This window comes from Dasypus novemcinctus, chromosome 4 (genome assembly GCF_030445035.2).
Source record: "Dasypus novemcinctus isolate mDasNov1 chromosome 4, mDasNov1.1.hap2, whole genome shotgun sequence".
Classification (NCBI taxonomy): domain Eukaryota; kingdom Metazoa; phylum Chordata; class Mammalia; order Cingulata; family Dasypodidae; genus Dasypus; species Dasypus novemcinctus.
Genome location: NC_080676.1, coordinates 42,348,178 through 42,368,634, shown reverse-complemented (window position 1 = coordinate 42,368,634; position 20,457 = coordinate 42,348,178). Strand labels below are relative to the sequence as shown.

General features: G+C 48.0%; 1 non-coding gene across 1 annotated transcript; it reads left to right on the top strand.

The window, feature by feature from the left end:
- Nucleotides 1-790: 790 nt before the first annotated feature.
- On the top strand, nucleotides 791-900 carry LOC111765468 (U6 spliceosomal RNA). Its single transcript, XR_002797798.1, has one exon. It is a non-coding gene; the product is annotated as a U6 spliceosomal RNA (small nuclear RNA).
- Nucleotides 901-20,457: the final 19,557 nt, after the last annotated feature.

Below are 20,457 nucleotides of genomic sequence, written 5' to 3'. Positions count from 1 at the left end.
TAATAAAATTATTAGTCATTCTTTTTTTGCTATTAAAAAAAATAGCCTCATCATTTTAGTATTCAGCAGGAGCAATGAGAAATGGAGATCAAAATATGACAATGGGGGGAGCAGATGTAGCTCAAGTGATTGAGTGCCTGCTTCCCATGTTCAAAGTTCCAGGTTCAATCCCCAGTACCTCCTAAAAACAAGCAAAGAAACCAATGTAAAAACCAACTCTTTCATTGGAGAGTGGATGTAGCTCAGTGGTTGAGCACCCGCTTTGCATGTACAACATCCTCAAAAATATATATTACAAAGGAAAGCTGTTTGGTGGAAGAGCCAAGATCAAGCCCAGACCTCTTTGGTCACATTCTAGTTCAGACATCTTGGTCAAACCTCCACTACAACTCATTAGTGATAAGACACTAATTGGACTGATAAATAACAAATCTGGGCCACTGGAGTGTGCTGCAAGAAACCAACCTAATGCATGCTTGCTTGGCACCTTCTCCATGACAGGCATTGCGCTAGTTTGCAAAGAGCATAAAAATAAGCAAAATGTCCTTGTTACCCCAGGGACACATCATCCAGCAGTGCTAAAGGAAAATCAGAAACATGTGATGCAGTCATTGCAGAGGTTCAGCAGGCTTTGATAACTGTCCTCCTTAAAACTCTTTTGGTTTCAAGAATGAACTTGACTAGCCTTAAAGAGTATAACAAGGAAAGAAAAAAAAATTCTTGCAAAGGGCAGTAATACAGTGGCATCTCAGAGCTTAATTGAACCAGGACTTAAATTCTGCCTTTTCCAGTGCTTGCTTTGGCAACACATATATTAAAATTGGAATGATACAGAAGAGATTAGCATGGCCCCTTTGAGAGGATTATATGCAAATCTGTAAAGAGTCTTTTTCCATCTTAAGTAACTGCATCCTCGTTTTCACTGTCTTTGTTGACCACCCTCTGCTTCTCTAGGTCATTTAGTTATTGGAGACAGAATATTTTGGTTCTTTCTTGATTCCCAGTCTGAAAATTCTGGGAAGACTCCCATTGATCCATCTTAATTCATGTTCCCACCTCTGACAAATCCAATAACTGAGGGAAGAGATTCATGTAACAGCACAGAAGCTCCACTGGGAACCGCACTGCTATTCTAGTCAACCTGGTAAATTCCTCCAAGCTCTGTTGCCATTCTCATTTTAAGCCTTCTCATGTTTATCTGTTTTTTCTGTTTTCCTCATGGAGTCTTATACCCAGATTCTCCCTCTCTCTGCCCAGTTCTTTGAAAATAATGAGAGATTGGAATTGTTTGTGTGGTTTGAATCAACTTCTCTCTAAGACATTGCTATGTGGATGATCATAAACAGTGGCCATAGGCTCATAATGTATATCCTATCCAGACTTCCAGATGCCAGTCACCCTTGCCTATATAGTGAGATTGAGATGTCCATAAAGTGACCACAAGGAGTGTTCCAGCAGCTGATAGAAATGTAGGTCTAGGATTGAAGGCATAGATTTGGGGGATGCCTTCAATCCTAGATTGATCTGCCTGAGGCTGACAGTTGAAGTGGTAGACGCAGATATGAATGAAGCAGATACCAATGAAGAAATGGTATGTGAGAAAAGAGGATGGCAAAGGAGTACCTGGAGGGCCTTTTATATGGGAGGTGGGCAAAGACTGAGAAGCCTGCAAGGTAAGAGAAAGGCAGAAGATGAAGAAAAGAAAGAGAATTTGCTTGACTTACTTAAACAACTGGTGTTATGTTGCAGGCAACTCTTAGTTATCCACTGGTTAGCAAGGTTAGATTTTCTAGGTCCATGATTTCTCCCCATTCTTTCTATTTCTAACCCTTGATTTCATTTCTTGATAACATTAGCCTTCTCAGGCTGAGAAAGCAGATGGATCAATCTCATTTTGTTACCAAGCAGTAGACCAGATAAAAGGATTGACTGAGGCAGATTACTGGCTGACATGCAAAGTAAAGATTTTCATTTTTTTATTTATGGATTTCTTTTCATCCATCCAACAATGCACTAAAACTTTATATAATTCCATAGTTGCTTAGAATTCTAAGCAACAAAGCCCGTTACTGGCTTATAAGTTTAGGAAGCCAACCTATATAGGATTGTTTATTATTCCCTAGAAAGGTCCTTCACTACAGGATATCTCTTTTTATGCCATCCTGTTGTTTTTTTTTCACTTACACACTTGGCATTTAAACCATAGCGAGAGATGAAAAACCTCACTGAGGAAAAATATACACCTGTGTTCATAACAGCATTCATTGTCTAACTGCTCTGGCCAACTTCCATGTTTCTGAGTGTATGTCTAACTTGGTGGTGCCCAGCAACTGAGAAAGGATATAACCACAAATAAACACAGTTGTTGGAGGTCATAAATAATTTAGATAAGGAGTTCCTCCCTCATTATGATGTCAAATCTTCCCTAAGATTTTGAAAATCAAACCCTGTAGGTCAGATTATAGTTCTTTGCCAGGAGAGGTGCATGCCCCATGATGTGTTTTTATAAATAGCTCATACCAATTTTCTGCAAAAGCTGTTCATCACTGGTTCTTGAAATAAATGATAAAGGAAATTTTCTTCTGAAAATAAAAGGTATTTCCTGACCAACTGACTAAAATCAGAGTTCTTCTAAAGAAAAAGCAATAAGCATAGTAGTGGTGGTGCCACCTGGAGTATCAATACCAGTACCACACTCATTTGGGCCTTTCAAATATATGGGAACAAGGAATACATGAACTCCTATCCTGCTTACCTTATACTAACCTTCACAGACCCTGCCAATCTCCGACATATTCCCATTCCCACTTAAACTACGTCCCCTAAGATCTTATTTATCTTCCCAATCCATTTCATAGTCCCCATTAAATGTGGGGGCCACAGCTGATCAGAGGACTCAAGAGAACAATAAGAATCATACTTTCTGTGGTATGAATATTGCATTTTCTTTCTGCACAAAGCTTGATAGCAATTGTCTCAGTAATAACTTACTTTTTGTATATCATAACACAATTAATGTAAACCATCCACACTGTATTAAGAAAAATCTGAAAGTTGAAGGACAGGAGATTCAGGGATTGGGACTGGGACTGGGACTGCCTGTAGGGCCATGGCCAAAGGGAGAGGGCATGGGTGAGAAACATGAACTACTTTTAAGGATTACGGAAAGACAAAGATGGGTGAAAAAGTAGTGAGGACTCAATGAAAGAGTTTCAATGAAGGGTGAGACCAAGAGTGAGATACAGGAAGAAAAGAGTAGAACCAAATGCAAAGCTACATATGGTTAGATTACCCTAGAGTTCCCCCTTTCCTCAGTGCCCACTGAGCGTTTTGGGGATAGGGAGCATGGCTTACTAGATTAGGCTGGACAAGATCTATTTAATTCAATGTTGCCAACAAAATCAGATGAAGCATTCAAAAACTTAATCTTCACTGATGGTTTGCAAACACTAAATAAAATATTTGCTCCCAAGTGGGATAGTCAGTGCTTTTTACAAATTATTTCCAACTTTCATTTTCTGGGCATTATACTTCTCCCCCTTTGAAGTTAGGTGTGGTTATGTGATTAGCTTCAGTCAACCATTCGTGAGTGGAAGCTTTACAAGCCAATATGCAATATACTATATTCCCTTTCCACTGCTGCAATGATGGTGAAGGTATGTGTCCAGATAATGCCTCTACAGCTTGAATCCTTGAGAGTTTACAATGGGCCAAGCCCTTCTTTTGCACGTTCAGCATGAGTGAGAACTAGGATTCCAAACTGGACAATTGTAAGAGTAGAAGGGACAACACGGAGAAGCAGATGTGGCTCAAGTGATAGGGCTTCCACCTACCATATGGGAGGACCTGGGTTCAATCCCTGGGGCCTCCTGGTAAAAAAGAAGAAGAGAAAGCATGCCTGCACAGTGAGCCAGGGCCCACGTGGCGAGCCAATGCCTGCATGGTGAGCTGAGTGCTCACACAGTGAGCCAGTGCCTGCACAAGTGAGTCACACAGCAAGATGATGACACAACAAAAGAGAGATGAAGGGGAGAGTCAAGGTGAAGCCCAGTAGAAACCAGGAACTGAGGTGGCACAGCTGACAGGGAACCTCTCTCCACATCAGAGGTCCCCAGGATTAAATCCTGATGAATCCCAGAGGAGAAAAAGTGAAAAAGTGAAGACAAAAAAGAAATAGATACAGAAGATCACATGTAGCTGAGCAAGAGGGTTTCGTCCTCGCTCAGGCCCAAGAGTTGGGGGGGCTTGCTCCTGCCGAACCACCGGCGGGGGGTGCCCCAAGAGGGAGCACCGGTTCTCCAGGCATGGGGGACGCGCGGTTGGGGAAAAACCACGGAGACTGCTTGAGCACAAGAACAGGTCTGCTTTATTACGGAAGTACACTTAGCTATATAGGGTTGGGTAGAGGGAGGGGCGTGATGAAGGGAGGGTTGGCTAAGGGGCGGCTGTGGACAGGCTGAAGCTGATGGATAGACCTGAGGTAAGCAGTTACTGGGGAAGAGGGCAGATTGTGGGTTGGCAATATGGGCGGGACTGGCGGGAAGGACGGCGGGGGCTGGAAGGGGAGGAGGGGTGGAGAAAGGCGGCAACAATTGCTCCTTTTGTTTTTAAAAGGAAATAGAGGCAACAAGTTTTGGTGCGCACTGTGGGTGTGAATAACTCTGTGTGCGCAACAAATACAAGGATTATGAGGAGGAGGAGGAAAAGGAGGTTATAAGGACGGGTACTGGAATAGGACGAGGGGTGGGGGGAGACCACGAGGACCGGCTGGCCATGAGCGGACGACATAGCATCTGGCCAGGACGCATGTGCCCGCCATTAGGGTCGGCGCACGCCGGCGCCTGGCGCGCGCCGAGCCTTGCCAGCGAAACGGGCTCGTGATGTCCCCAGACCCCCCGCCCGAGGGGGAGGAACAGTTGGGGAGAAGTGAGGGGAGGAAGACAAGAAGCTATAGGCGTGCGGTCTGGAGTAGGTGGTGCGGGCGGAAGGGGCGAGGTGGATGGCTGGGGGGGGACTCAGCGGTGGCGAGGCGTTGGTAGTGGACTTGTACAAAGGAGCTGAACACTGTATTGGCTTGATCTTTGGCAAGGTGGACTATCCTTCTGATGGCCCAGGGGCCCACAGTGAGGGCTAAGAGGATAATGATAAGGGGGCCTAGGAATGGGAGCAGGTACGGGAGGAGAGAGATAGGTAATATCTTGATCGACCGCCTGCCGGAGGGCAAGGGCGGCGATCCCCGTGCCTGCTCCAGCGAGACCTAAAAGGGTGGCGACGGGAGGGGGCTGGGGTACAGAGTAGGGGGTAAGCGAGGCTTGGGGTTGTGGGAGCTGAGGGAGGCAGTGGCGAGGGGGGTGCCGGGCGAAGGAGCGGGCGAGGTGGAGCGGGGCAGAGGAGGGGGCTGTGCCTTTGGAGGATTGAAAATCTGATTTGGGCCCACTGGGGTGGAACGTGTGGGAATTGGCTCCTTTTTTATAGTGATAATGGTGCCGTAATCGTAGCCTACTGCATACAGGCGGGCTCCCCACATGCGGCCTCGTAACCAGAGGTCGGAGTTGGGGTCTTTGACTGTGAGTGTGATGGTGTTCCATCGAGTAGCATTACGCTGGAGAGTGAGGTATGGGTCTTTGTTAGGGGCGCTGGACCATCCGTGGGTGATGGTTTCACACCCCCAGGAAGGACAGTAATAGTGCGTTGGGTCATGGCATCCTCTGGCGGAGGATGGGCACATGTAGAAACCTGTGGCAGCGGGGTTGTGTCCCCCCCACTCATAAGACGGAAGGTTCGTGCGTCCAGTGAGGTTGGTGACATCAGTAGTGAAAGAGGGGGCGGAGGCGGTTAGGTTCAAGGCGAGGAGACTTTTTTGTTGCCAGAGGGAGAGGGTCCAATTGAAGGGCTGGTGACTCGGGTTGGCAGCGGCTGGGAGAGCGAGGGAAGCCAGGACGAAGAGAACGGCTGCGAGGCTGTGTAGAGGCATCATCTGACGGTGCGGCATCTTGATGATGGCTGGTGCTGGATCCGGGTGAACGGGGCGACCTCTGGGCCGTATCCACTGTCAATGTTATCTCTCACCGAAGGCATAGGGTGCTGATCGTTCGGTGGAACTAGTGGGTCAGTGGCAGGCCGGATGCAGCGCCCAGGAATCCAGAGTGGCTGCGGCTCAGACTCTGGAAAGACACAAGCAAAGCCCCTCCCCTGTGCTAGGAGGGGAGCTGGATCTTGCCAACGATTTGTGGCAGGGTCTTTCCAATGGACAAGGGGAACTTGCGAGGGCTGCCACATGGGTCCCCAGTGCTTATGGGTGGGGGAGAGTCCATGGTCATCGAAGGTTAGGAGATTGTGATGAATGAGGCAGGCAGTCACGACGTCGGCGGGGGCCTTGTGGGGAGAAGAGGCCCTTTCTTTTTGAATAAGTAGCTTGAGCTGTTGGTGAGTGCGCTTGACGATTCCTTGCCCCTGTGGATTGTATGGAATGCCAAAATGATGCGTGATGTGATATATCTGCACGAAGCTGGCGAAGGCGGCACTGCGATACGCTGGTCCGTTGTCTGTTTTGAGATCCCATGGAATTCCCATGAACAAAATAGCTTGGCGAAGCGCCTGGACGCAGTGTTTAGCACTTTCTCCCGCAAGAGGGACTGCATAGCACAGATGCGAAAAGGTGTCAATTGCTACATGAAGATATTTGAGGCGGCCAAAGGTGCTGACATGAGTGACATCTAATTGCCACCTTGAGTTGGGGCGGAGGCCACGGGGGTTAACACCCTGAGGTTGCAAAGGCCCAAGTGGCAACAATGGCGCGCAAGTCCGGCAGGCGCGCACAAGGTGTTTGCAAGTTTCAATGGGAAGGTCTGGGAAGAGCTTCCGGATGGACCGCGTGGAGAAGTGGAATTGGTAATGCAGGAGCTTGGCTTGATTAACAAAGTCTCCAAGCCGTGGCCCGTCGGCAGGATTTTCATGTAGGAGGACCGGGTTTACCTGGCGGCTTGACACAGAAGCATCAGCGAGGTCATTCCCTTGAGCCAGCGGTCCTGGTAGGCCAGAATGGCTTCTGATATGAGCAATGAACCAGGGCTGCTGCCTCGCCTCAAGCAGTCGCTGTACGAAGGCGAGCGCCCGATCGATGTTTGAGTCACCTGGTAGGAAAGTAGCAAGCGGGAGGCTGTGACACACCTGAAGAGTGTATAGGCTGTCAGTAAAGATGTTGAGAGGCTGGTCTGGGTGGAGATTGAGGACTGCAGCGACAGCTAGAAGCTCGCCCACTTGAACAGAAGAGTCATTTGCGAACAGCAGTTGCCGTGGCTCAGGATTCCCAGGAGTGTATATGATGGCAGCAAATGCCGTTTTTGAGGCATCTGTGAAGGCAGTGATAGCAGAAGGGATCGGGTTCCGTGCGGGCAATGGACGGAACGGGTTGGAAAACGCCAATTGAGACATTCCCTGCAGCAATCGGTGATGAGGATAGTGGTTGTCAAAGGAGCCGCGAAAGAGCTCTACCAGGCTCTGCATTTGGGCATTGTTCATGACGAGGGAGGTAACTTCCTTGGCATCTAAAGGCCAAACAATAGTGTGTGGCGGGATGCCATACGTTTGTATGGAGAGAAGTACTAAGTCAGTGGCCAACGTGATCCAGGCCCTTATAAAAGGGCAGATTTTCGGGAGTTTGCTCTTTGACGTATGCAGAAAAAGGAGAGGGCCATCTTGCCACAAGAGACCTGTGGAAGTGATTGGCGTTGGCAGAACTAAAGCCAAGATTGGAAGGGTGGGGGAGAACCGCTCCAGGCAACACTGTTGCAGGGCGGCGCTGACTTGTTGGACGGCTTCTCGAGCCTCTGGAGTGATGATGATGCTGCGAGTGGTCGCCGTTGGAGGGCTGTCCCTTGTCTGCAAAAGCTCGAAGAGAGGCTGCATTTGCGCTGTTGTGATGGGAAGCGCCGAGCGAAGCCAATTGATTTGCCCGCAGAGCTGTTGGAGCTCAGTTAATGTCATCTTCGGAGAGAGGTGGATTTTTGGGCTTGTGGGCTGGATAAACCGATGAAAATGAAAGCCTAAAAATTGGAAAGGAGGCTGGAGGTTTATTTTGTCAGACTGCACAGTAAGCCCGAGGCTGGAGAGGTTTGTTATTATTGCCGAGAGCAGATCATTGAGGAGCGCACTGGAGCTCGCTGCTAAAAGGAGGTCGTCCATGTAGTGGAGGATGTATGTGTGCTCCGGATTGAACTTGGAGCGCAGCGGCTCAACAGCATGGTTGACATACAGTTGGCACATAGTCGGGCTGTTGCGCATGCCTTGAGGCAATACTCGCCATTGAAATCGCTGAGCTGCGCCTTGGTTGTTGATGCGTGGAACCGTGAACGCGAATCTCGGACAGTCCCGGGGGTGAAGAGGAATAGAGAAAAAGCAGTCCTTGATGTCGATGGTTGCCGCATGAAAATGCTGAGGGACTGCGGTGGGATGCGGGCATCCTGGTTGAGGTGATCCCATTGGCTTAATATGTTTGTTGATCTCACAGAGGTCGTGGAGAAGGCGGTATTTGCTGGTGTTCTTTTTGCTAATGACAAAGACCGGTGAATTGTAGGGACTAGTGGACGGCTCTATATGCCCTGCTTGTAGCTGCTCTTTGACGAGGGCAGAGAGAGCCTGCAATTTGTGAGCTGGCAAGGGCCACTGCTCAACCCAGATGGGCTCCTCTGTGTCCCATTCCAGAGGGATAGGGTCAGGTTTTGAGATGGGAGCAGTGGCCCCTAGAAGGGGGGGTGGCAGCGCAGCTGAGAAGGCTTCTGTGGTGATTCGGGCCTTTAGCTGGCTGAGAACATCTCTCCCCCATAAGATGGTCTGGACTGACGAAAGGACGAGTGGACAAATTTGGCCTTCGTGGCCTTCTCGGTCGCTCCAATGCAGAGGCTGGGATGTTTTCCAGGAGGTAGCGGCTCCTGTGGCGCCGATGACTTGAGGGCCAGTTTCGAGGGGCCAGTGATTGAATGCGGCGATTTCGAAGGGAACACAGGAGACTTCAGCGCCAGAATCCAGAAGCCCATCAAGCCATTGCCCATTAATCTTAAGCTCTAATGAGGGTTTCTGGCGGCGTGTGATGGGCATTGTCCACATTATGGCTTGGGAACTTTTCTGGGGGCCTCTTGGGGGTGGGGCTGAGGCCTGCCCCGCTGGAAGTTTAAAGGCTGCTGGGAACCTTGGGCGGAACGGCAGTTGCGGGCCCAGTGATAACCTTTCCCACAACGTGGACACAGCGTAGAAGGGCCCTTGGCCGTCGCATCGGCGGGTCTGAGCGAGGCGCTGGGCCTGGCTGGGAGCACTCGCGGACGAAGTGGCCGGGCTGGCTGCACCGAAAGCAGACGGAAGTGAGGCTGGATGAAACAGCCATGGCAGAGGCAAAGGCAGCGGTGAGTGTTTTGACTTGTGGGTCGACATCATGGCAAGCAAGGACCCATTCGTGCAGAGCTTTGTTGCGTATGGGAAGGATTACAGCCCGGAATGGTGCAAGGCACCCGTCAATGACTAACTCTTTGGCTAACGCAAATTGGGCATCCTCACTGGAAATTTTCCGCTGACAAGCTTCCAGGACGCGGGCGATAAATGCTGGGAAGGTCTCATTGGAGTCCTGAAGCAGCTGCACGAGCTTGGTGGGCTGCTTGGTGGAAACTAGAGAGAATGACCGCTGGACGAGGACCTTTACCCGGTGCCAAAACCCTGGGTCAATTTCGAGATAAGAACGAGGGTTTGCATAATTGTTGGTGCCCGTGTATGCATCGGAGGGATCGAGGACGCCGGCCTGGGCATTCTCCACGATTTGCCGGTCAACAGCCGCTTGATAATGGGCGCGCCATTCAATAAATTGACCCGGCATCAGGATGGCATGGGCTAGTGCAATCCAGTCATATGGGAGAACGAGTTGGGTCCCTAACTCCTCAAGTAGTTGCTGCGCATAAGGGCTGCCAATCCCGTCTTCCTTTACAGCTTTGCGGAGGGTCCTGACCTCTTCCGCTGTAAAGGGTAGCCAAGTTTGGGGTCGCTGCGGCGTGGGCTGCGGATTTAGCGGATACAGCTGAGGGGTTTGAGGAGGCGTGGCACCGGGGGCCGATGGAGCAGCCAAGGCAGGTGAAGGGCTATTGCCGTACGGCGGCGGCAAGGGATAAGCAGAACACGGGTGAGAAAATGGCGGCTTAGCAGCTTCCGGGCGACAACAAAATGGCGGCAGGACCCTTCCGGGCGCCGGCCAAGATGGCGGAGCAGCTACATCTGGCGGTGGACAAAATGGCGCGGGGGGCGCTTCCGGTTTAGCGGAAGATGGTGACCCTGCAGTTTCCGGGCCCGAACCGGATGCTGACTGGGCAGGAAGAGGCGGGTAGAGGTGGGAGGAGGAGGATACTGGCGGAGAAGAAGCCGGATGCACGCCATCTTGGGCAGAAGTGGGGGAAGAAGGCGGAAGTCCGCCATCTTGGGGAGTGGCAGGAGTGGTTTCTGTCTGCTGCGGGGAGCTCGGGCGGTGAGGTTCGCGCTCGAGAGCAGCAGCAAGTTGGTTAGACAGAGAGTCAGTGTCGGCGGACTCATCGGGATCACAGTCTAGAGGCCGTTTGGGAGAAGCTTCATAAACGACCTCGGTCGGGGCGCCAAGGAGACAAGCACGAATGGCAACGAGAACGGGTAAGAGGCCTGTTGGGAAGGTGCGTTTCTCGTGCTCCATGGCGGAGGTGACTCGATCTATGAGTCGCGAATAGGTGTCCGGGCTCCAGAGTTGGCAGGTGGCGAGCCACGGATTAAAAGGGAGCAAGAGATCCCAGTACTTTTGGAGCTGCCGCAAGGAGACGCGGACTCCATTGGCATCGAGCAGGGCAGCGAGGGCCCTGACTTGCGGCGCCTGACGCAATGACAAAGAGGCGTCCATGACGGGATAGGGACGGGACGACGGCGAGGGGTCCCTTGGGGCTCGTCCGGGCGAGGGGTCCCTACCTGGAGAGGAGGACGATCACAGCAGCAGCAGCAGCAGAGAGGGGCCGGGGGAGGAGGCGCCAGTTGTAGCTGAGCGAGAGGGTTTCGTCCTCGCTCAGGCCCAAGAGTCGGGGGGGCTTGCTCCTGCCGAACCACCGGCGGGGGATGCCCCAAGAGGGAGCACCGGTTCTCCAGGCGTGGGGGACGCGCGGTTGGGGAAAAACCACGGAGACCGCTTGAGCTCAAGAACAGGTCTGCTTTATTACGGAAGTACACTTAGCTATATAGGGTTGGGTAGAGGGAGGGGCGTGATGAAGGGAGGGTTGGCTAAGGGGCGGCTGTGGACAGGCTGAAGCTGATGGATAGACCTGAGGTAAGCAGTTACTGGGGAAGAGGGCAGATTGTGGGTTGGCAATATGGGCGGGACTGGCGGGAAGGACGGCGGGAGCTGGAAGGGGAGGAGGGGTGGAGAAAGGCGGCAACAATCACACAGCAAATGGACATAGACAGCAAAAACAGCAGGGTAGGGGGAGGGGGAAGGGAAGGGGAAAAATAAATAAACAAATCTTTAAAAAAGGCGGGGGTGGGGGACAACAAGGACTATCTGAAAATATCACCCTAGCAAGATCTAAATTTGTAGTGCTAAGGCACTGGTATTTGGGGGATTGTTTTTTTTACTGCTACTGCTTATCCTGATTGTTACATCAAGACAAGTATAAGTAATGTACAATAACACATTTTGAGAAGGCCAATGGGTGACCCAAGCAGTCCTCACCATAACCTAGCAAAGTTGTTAAAAATTTAGGCTCAGATACATAGGCCTAAGATGAGGTAATAAATAAGAACAATAATTTTGGACAAGGAAGGTGCTATGAAAATGGTGACTATATAATTTTTCATCCAAGCAAAGACACTTTTAAGAGTGAAAAGGGATATGCTAGAATAACATAGTACAATCAGTACTGTCCAGGGAAAATTGAGAAATATAGTCACCCTGGCTATGGAAACTAAAACAAGATGGTGGTCAGGTAAGGCATCTCTAAGAGGTAGTACTTGAGGCTAGGCCAGGAGAAGGAGCCAGCCATGTCTTGATATCAAGGAAGTATGTTGCGGGCAGATGAACAGAAAATGCAGACTATGAGGCAAGAATGGACTTGGCATATCTGAAGAACAACAAGAATGTTAGTGTGTTTGTATCAGATGGTTGTAACAAAGAAGAAAGTGATAAGGTCAGAAAGCTATTAAGGAAGAGGTCATGCAGGGACCTGTAGATCAGGGCAAGGAGTTTGGATTGTGTTGCATGTGTAATGAGAAGCTGGAGATTTTAAACAGGAAAACATGATCTCACTTATTCTATGAAAAGACCACCCTGGTTTCAAAGCTGGAGAATGAGCTGTGGAGGGCAAGACTGGAAGAGGAAGGACCAGTTTGGAGGCTTTTGTTGGGGCCCAGGAGAGAAATGATAGTGACTTGGACTAGGTTGGTAGCAGAGGAGAAGGTGAGGAGTAAATTGATTCTGGGTATATGTTGTAAATAGAGCCAACAGAACTTTCCAATGATATGGGGAGATAGAAGAAAGACAGAAATCAAAGTTCTAGGTTTTTAACATCTATATCTGAGTTGACTGTGGTACCAATAACTGAGATGAGACACTTGAGCTGGAGCAAGTTTTGGGGGAAGGTGGGTGGGAATCAAGAATTCTACTTTGTCTATGGATTAACTTGTGATCACATCTCCTCCCACAGCACCAAATATCATTGACATGCTGATAATGCCCAGAATTATATCTCCAACTGTGAAGCTGCACTCCAGTATCCAACTGCCAGACATATCCACTTTGATGTCTAATAGACATCTCACTTCTAATACCTTGCTGAGAGCAAGGTACATACCTCACACCAGGTCTACTGAATCTCTCCAGTAGGGAAACTGTCTTAGTGGTTTCTTCAAGGAGTGACAAGTTTATTTTCTTAGGTTTCTGTTTGCCTAGTACTGCTTGCAGGTCCTTGCCAAACTTTGCTCTGAACACCAAAGCATCACCCTAAATTTAACAGTCTTTCCATGCTACCAAGAAAGAACATCATACTTTAGTCCACGTAATACCTAAAATCTCCTCTACTCTGAGATCTTCTAGGAGGTTTGCCCTCAATTTTCCCCATGTGACACTATGATGCATTATGTAAAGGCATTACCACAAAAGAAATGAAGAATTTGCAAGTTCAGTGTGGCTTAAAGAAGTAGTAGGTGGGTGGCGGACTTGGCCCAGTGGTTAGGGCGTCCATCTACCACATGGGAGGTCCGCGGTTCAAACCCTGGGCCTCCTTGACCCGTGTGGAGCTGGCCTATGCACAGTGCTGATGTGCGCAAGGAGTGCCATGCCATGCAGGGGTGTCCCCCACATAGGGGCGCCCCATGCGCTAGGAGTGCACCCCACGCGCAAGGAGTGTGCCACGTAAGGAGAGCAGCCCAGCGCAAAATAAAGTGCAACCTGCCCAGGAATGGTGCCGCACACACAGAGAGCTGACACAACAAGATGACGCAACAAAAAGAAACACAGATTCCTGTGCCGCTGACAACAACAGAAGCGGAAAAAGAAGACACAGCAAATATACACAGAGAACAGACAACCGAGGTTGGGAGGGAAGGGGAGAGAAATAAATAAATAAATCTTTAAAAAAAAAAAAGTTGTAGGTAAGGAGACTTAGAATTGAAAGAGATATGAAAATGATTTTGAGTTCAGAAAATGGTGGCAAGGAGACAAACCAAGAACACTTAAGGTATCCCATTTCCCATCATGATTTTGGCCCTCTTCTGTCCATGCCCCCTCACTGGACTAAGGCAATCTGCCCACCCAAAGTCACTTCTTCTGTTCTTTACCACATTCCAGATACCTAAGACTCTGGAATTCTTTGCCCAAATGTCCCCAAACCTGCATAGTCCTTTTCTGTGGGTCCATCCTCCAAAGGGAGAATGTGTTCCTATTACAAGCCCCCCTAAGTCCTGGGGTGGCTACGGGAGGCTGTTTGCAAGGCTCGTGTGGACAGAGTGTGGCTAGGGAAGCTGCTTTGTCTACAGGCAGAGGCCCCTTGTGGTGAGGTGCAAACCCAGAGGGTGGGAAAAGAAGGTGGCAGTCAGCAGAAATGGGGAGCCAGGGGCTAGCTGTTCACACCATCATCATGTTCACACCATCAGAGTTCTGATGAGGAACTCTGAAGAGTCCAATCCAAGAATTCTGAAGTTGAACCTGGCCCTTATAAAGGTATATTTGTGAAACTAGAAAAACAGAATACATTAAATGATTAGTCTCTTATTTTGATGTGTAACTTTTAAATTTTCAGACATGGTGGGTAGGGCTCCGTTGGCATCTTGCCCTGGGCCCTGCAAGTACCTGTGTGGGAAAGCACAAAGATCTGGTGCTTTGAGACTCTCAGCACCACTAGAGATGGTGATAAGGACTCTTGGCCCTTTCACCTCTGCTCTGCAGTATTTCTATCTAAGTAAAAGGGTGCAGACTTAATAAGGAGAAGACAGGGCTGGGCACAGCCGACTTAGGATGGAATTTGTCCCATCCCTCTACACCAACATCATGCCTCAGGACAGGAAGTGTTATTGAAGTGGATATAAAGGTTATTGTGTACAAAAGTCCATTTGCCAGGACATATGTGGTTGGTTTTAAATGTGAGAAGATGCAAAAGGATTAGAGTTGGAGTTTGTGTGGGGAAAACAGCCGAGATCAATGCTGAAATTTTACGAAGGAGCAGGTATGTTTGTGTTCCGGGGAACTGGGGGCTGGCATTGCATGCGAGGCGAAGGCTCAGGGAAGGTGTGGCCACCACTGACTGGGAGGTCAGCCAGATCCTGCAAGCCTGGCCACTGAGCCCCACGTCCTTGGAATCGGGTATCAGGCCCTAACCCGCTAAGCGGGATCCGCAGGAAAAAGGTCCAGGGTCACTTAAACCCAGAATATAAGAGAGGTCTTCGTGACCGACGCCCTTCGTTTTACGAAATGGAAGCCTGGAGGCAATACCTGGTCTACCTGGCCTGTGCCCAGCCCTGCGCAAACACTTATTTCCAGGCCCCAGCTCCCTCCCGCACACGGACACTACGGGGAGCCGGCGCCTGCGCTGGTTATGGCGGTGTTTAGTCTTCCAAGGGGTTTAAAGCTCCAACTTCACTTCTCCCATTCTACTCCCGCCCACTGAGCCCAAAGCAAGGGGCAAATGGAGTCATTCAGAGGCGGAGTCTTTTCTTCCTAACACAGTAGCTCTCGCTCAGGTCCCGCCCACCCCCGGGGACTCGAAGCAGCACCTCAAGACTAGGGTGTAGTCTAGGATCAGTTTTGCAGGTTCTCAGGAGAGTCCAGTGTGCAGCCAACAGCACCCCCCCTCCCGTGCTCTATCTCCGTATCCCCTTCACCTGGGAAGTTATTTAGATTTAAGCTAATCTTTCCTAAACTGCACTGTCATTGATAATTCATTCAGGAGAAAGACATCCTTGGGCATCGTTTCCCAGCACTGGGCAAATCTGTGCCTCTAATGTAGGTAACATAATGGTGAATTTGGACTTAATGCAGTGTCAATGGGCCCATAATGCTCTCCTTCCCTTGCTGGCTATTAATACAATTTTGGGCAGAGATAAAAATCCATATAAAAATAGCTTACTGTGAAGGCTGGAACTTAAATACCTAACCGTTTCACTACTTTAAAAACACGGCCCCAGATGGTAATTTGTATCAAGACTAATAAATGTTTAAGAAAGCTTTTTAAATTGCAAAATTGTGATACTTATTCTTGATCATTATAAGGATCTTCATTTGCACAGAGATCTTTCGTATATGAATTTGAAGTTACTAAGCTCCTCTCTTTTTTCCAGAAACAAGGTAAGGGAAGCAGAGGCGCGGACTCCAGTGTCTGGAATCCTCTTTGCTCATCACTACCCTCAGGGCAAGGAGCCAAAACCCCAAGGGCAGGCTGCAGCCTCTGACCCTCAAACTCCCACCCAGACCAGGCTGTACTTTTTCTCTTTGTTGAAAGAAACTGAGAAATAACCCAGAAGAAAAACTGAAGGAAAAAAAAAAAAAGGAGTTGGAATGTCACTATGAATTGAAATAGTCTCTTCCTTTATGTGGTGAACAAAGATTGTCTGAGGGCTGAAAGAAGGCGTGGTCTGGTCTAGTGGAGACGATGGAAGAGATCAGGAGTCACTGCAATCAAAATATAAGATCATTCAAAGAGCTGTTTTTCAATTTAAGATGGCATTTGCTCTTTAATTAATTGGAGGCTGAGAAACAAGTCATTTTTCACTTAGCTGATAAGTCAATATTTTCACTCCAAAGAATGACCGATTTCATCTTTTTCTTTTACCTAAATGGAATTCTTGATTGATTAGTGTTTAGCAATGTAAAGCATTGAAGAACAGTTCTCCTTTAGCTCAGAACAGTATAGTCTCAAGAATGTGTTGGCTCACCATGGAATTGAGCAGGTTAGTCTAGTGAACGAGGGAAGGCGGCGGCTGAGACCCAGCAGAGAGCATGTCCAACAGACAACATGGCCACAAGACCAGGACACCTCCTGAGGGGAAGATTGGTACTAAAAAACAAAGGCAGAAATATTCCGCCAAACCCTGGCCAGGAGATCCCATTTGGAATGCTTTCCCGGGTGGAGGAGAAACCCCCGATGCCTTCGAACAAAAGGCCCCACCATTGGCCCCCGAGAGCTGAGAGGCAGGGCAACCAATCAGAACAGCAGACTGCTGGGCCCCTCCCCAACATTAGGAGAGGAGAGGAGGAAAGACTTTAAAAAGACCTAACCTGGGGTCCCATGGGTGCGTCTTCCCCTGCAGCACACCTGGCTCAGATTGTGTACTGTTTTTCTTTCCTTGTTTCTTAATAAACTCTTTGCTCCCTTGCCTACCCTATGGCATGTCCTTAGATTCTTTTATGTGACATAAACCAAGAACCTAAAAGCCCAGAACCCAGGGCGCTCTGCTAACAGGATGGGCAACTTGTCTGCTGCAATAAGAGCCTGGTATTTTCCTGTTACAGGCAACCAAAAAAGATTCCTTCAGGAAACTTCTGAAGGGAGGAAGGAATGAAGCAGTGCCAAACACTCTCTTGTCCCTGAGACTTAAATATATCCTCAAAACAACTTTGGGAGTTATAATTATTTCCGTTTCACAGATTGGTATGGCATGCCAATGAGTAATGGCAGAGAGAAAAATAAAAGACAATAAACACTTAGCCCATCCCTGTAATAGGAAAATAGAAGGGTTAGGTTTTCTTCAATATAGTTCTGATAGATCTGTTTATAATTTCCAGGAAAGGCAATTTGGTATTATGTATCAAAATGTAACTGTACACACCCTATTATACAACAATTCCACATACTGGGATTTAACCTATTATACAGGTGCATATGCAAAGTGTTCATGTTTATCATACTCATTCAAGCACTGTTGAAACAGCAAAAGTTTGTGGCACATCAGTCAATAGAATATCATGCAACCATTAAAATGATGCCACTCCTGATGTAGAAGGATCTTCAAGGTAGAGTAAATGGGAAAAGAAGGTACAGAATAAGGTGAATGTTTATAAAACTTTTATATATGTATAAGGTAGGCTGGTTTAGGGGATGAAAAAATGAATCTGGGACCTGGCAAAAAAAACAAAACTGTGAAACACATGGCTGTGGGAACCATCCCCCAGGGAAAGACCCCACAAGATGTCTCACAAGAATCCCCCATTTGGAATGGATTTCGTCCGGGATCAAGGAAAAGCCCTGGATATTACTAAGGGGCCTAGTCATTGGAACCTGTCAAAACAGCAAACAGCTGGGAGTCCTCCCCTGAACGTTAACAAGAAGCGGGGTAATTAATGGTTTAAAAAGAAGGAACAGAGACTAAATTGCCCTGTTCTTGCCCTTTCTTGCTCCGCCTGGACCAGGATGCAAGTACACCTGGGAATTTGTCATCTGTAATGGGGGCTCGTAATCTGGAAATCATCCCTTTTCACCCTTTTCCTCTCTCTGTCTGGACCAGTCTGCAAGTATACCTGGGCCCCGTAATTTTTTTTTTTTTTCTCATTTTTCTTGTCTCATTTTCTTAATAAACGTGGCCTAACTAAACTGGCATGTATTTAAATTCTTGTTTGTAACATAGCCAAGAACCTAGAAAAAAATCTGGCAACTTGTACATCTATTTATATTTATTTATATTATATATTCATAAGCTATCTCTGGAAGGACACACAAGAACCTGGTAACAGAGGTTGCCTCCTGTGAGGGGAGCTGTAGTTACAGGTAAGCAACAGACGTATTTCTCATTTTATACCTTTTGAATTTTGTATCATGTGCATGTGCTATTTATGGGAAAAGTTGTTTTTAACAATTTAAAGAGAATTTATAGCCCTTAATTCAGACTCAGAGAGGTAAAGCAATGAACCCAAGGTCACACAGGCTGAAAGTGATGAAACCAGGATTTGACCCTGGTCATCTGTTTCCTATATCTATGCACTTTCCTCTTCTCTGTGTTGCTTCTTGACCTGTTGATCCCCCTCCATCACTGCAGGTAATGAGATGCTAGGGCTGAAAGACAGTTCTCCCCATCCAAATGGGTCCTTTTCCCATCTGCAGTAGGACTGTATTTAAACCTCACCTAAAAGAGATCTGGGTATATTTAAGTAGTAGAGGAAATCCAAAAAGGAGATTATTTTACCTTTTGTCAATTGAGGCATTACGGTATGAGCTGCAAGGCAACAAAAGTGTTTATTTGGCATCTTTGAATTGCAAGTCTGGGAGCACAGATTCAGGTTTAACATCTTGGGGTTTTCATGCAAGCGTTTTTAAAGGAAAAGATTACATACAGTTGTTGGTAATGAATTATGATTGGTGGATATTTGGGACTTTCTAAATGTCCTTGAAGTTGGACAGTTTACTGATTTATCTTGCATTTGGTTTATGGCATTCAGATGTGCTCGGAAACATTGTTGCTTTTGGTTCTACACACCTTGGAAGTTGGTGATATTTGGCTGAGACACTCCTAAGAGTAACTTCCTGAATGGCTTCCCGACTCCATTTTAAATCTTTTAGCCATAGTAACTCCATTTGTTTTATCTCTTTTCTCACTTTATTATTTCAGTATCTTACAGATAATTTTCGTTCTGTGAAGTTTCTTCTTGTTTTGTAGCAAACCAAGCTCCTGAATAATTTAAGTGAGAAAATATTACAAGCTTATACTGTGACTTTAAGTTAGAACCTTGAAATTCTCATTCATTTCAAGAAAAATTATTGAGCCTTTATAGGCTCTGGGAATATGAAAACGAGCAAGACATTCCCCAACCCTCAGAGGGCTTGAGAACTGCTGGCCAATGTGTCAGGCAGGCAAGAATCTATGATCAGAGGCAGAATGTGATGCCCACAGTACTTGAGATACAGAGGATGTGAGAACAAAGGGATGGGGATGGCAATGGAAACCAAGGGAGGCTTCACCAGAGGAAAAGGAAACATTCTATCAAGGAAATCATTAATGGGGCAGGGATGCTCTTGCCCCATCACTCCTCCAGAGCCTGAGCCACACATCCCAGATCCACAGGCACTGGAGGCTCAGGCCCTGTCTACAGGGGCAGTCCCTGCTTCCTCCAGTCTGCCTTCAGCCGGAGGGGAAGGCTGGCGGTGCTAGAGAAGTCAGGGACACCCATAGCAGCCGTCTGTCATCCCTCCACCCCTACCTCTTTTTCTTTTGTGTACAGGTATTTCAGTGTGTTTCCATTCTAAGTCCTGACCATACCTTAAACCCAGAAATTGGGAACCAGCAGCCCTATCTGCTTATCAGGGCGATAACTCTCAGGAACAGGGCTCCTTCCTCCTGAGTTATATAGCTGTCCCGCCCCAGTTAGTACAGGTGTCTGTCCCCTCTGGCTGCCATCCACGACCCTGAGCCTGGATCCTGGTCGTGATGGGAGCTCTTTCCTTGCTCTTTTGGACTCTGTGTGCTGTTTAAGTAATAAAATGGTCGTTTGCTGAAAGTTTCTGTTGTGCCTGAGCCTGTGTTTCCGTGACACACCACGTAGCAACCTGCTTCACAGTCCTGATGTTGCCGGATCTTCCTATTTTATGGGAAATCTCTTAATTTTTCTCTCCCTCCGACCCCAACCAGCAATTCCAGGTGATGGGTGCTCTGATGGGGAAGGATGAGAGGCTGTGGGATCACAGAAGGTAGGCATCAAATCTAGGTTCAAGGGGAGTCTGGGAGGTCTTCCAGGATGAAATGATCTCTAAGTAGAGGCTTATAATCTAGGTAGGAATTAGCCAGGCAAACAGAAAAGGAAATAGCATTCTAAACAAGAACTGATTTAAATTTGCTATAGCTGGCGAGTGAGTATAGCTTGAGTGGTTTAAATGCCTGCTTCACATGTATAAGGCTCCGGGTTCAATCCTTTGTACCTACCAAAAAAATTTTTTTTAAATTCAATATGGCTGGAGAATGAGGGCAAGGAGTTGGAGTATAATAAGAGAGAAT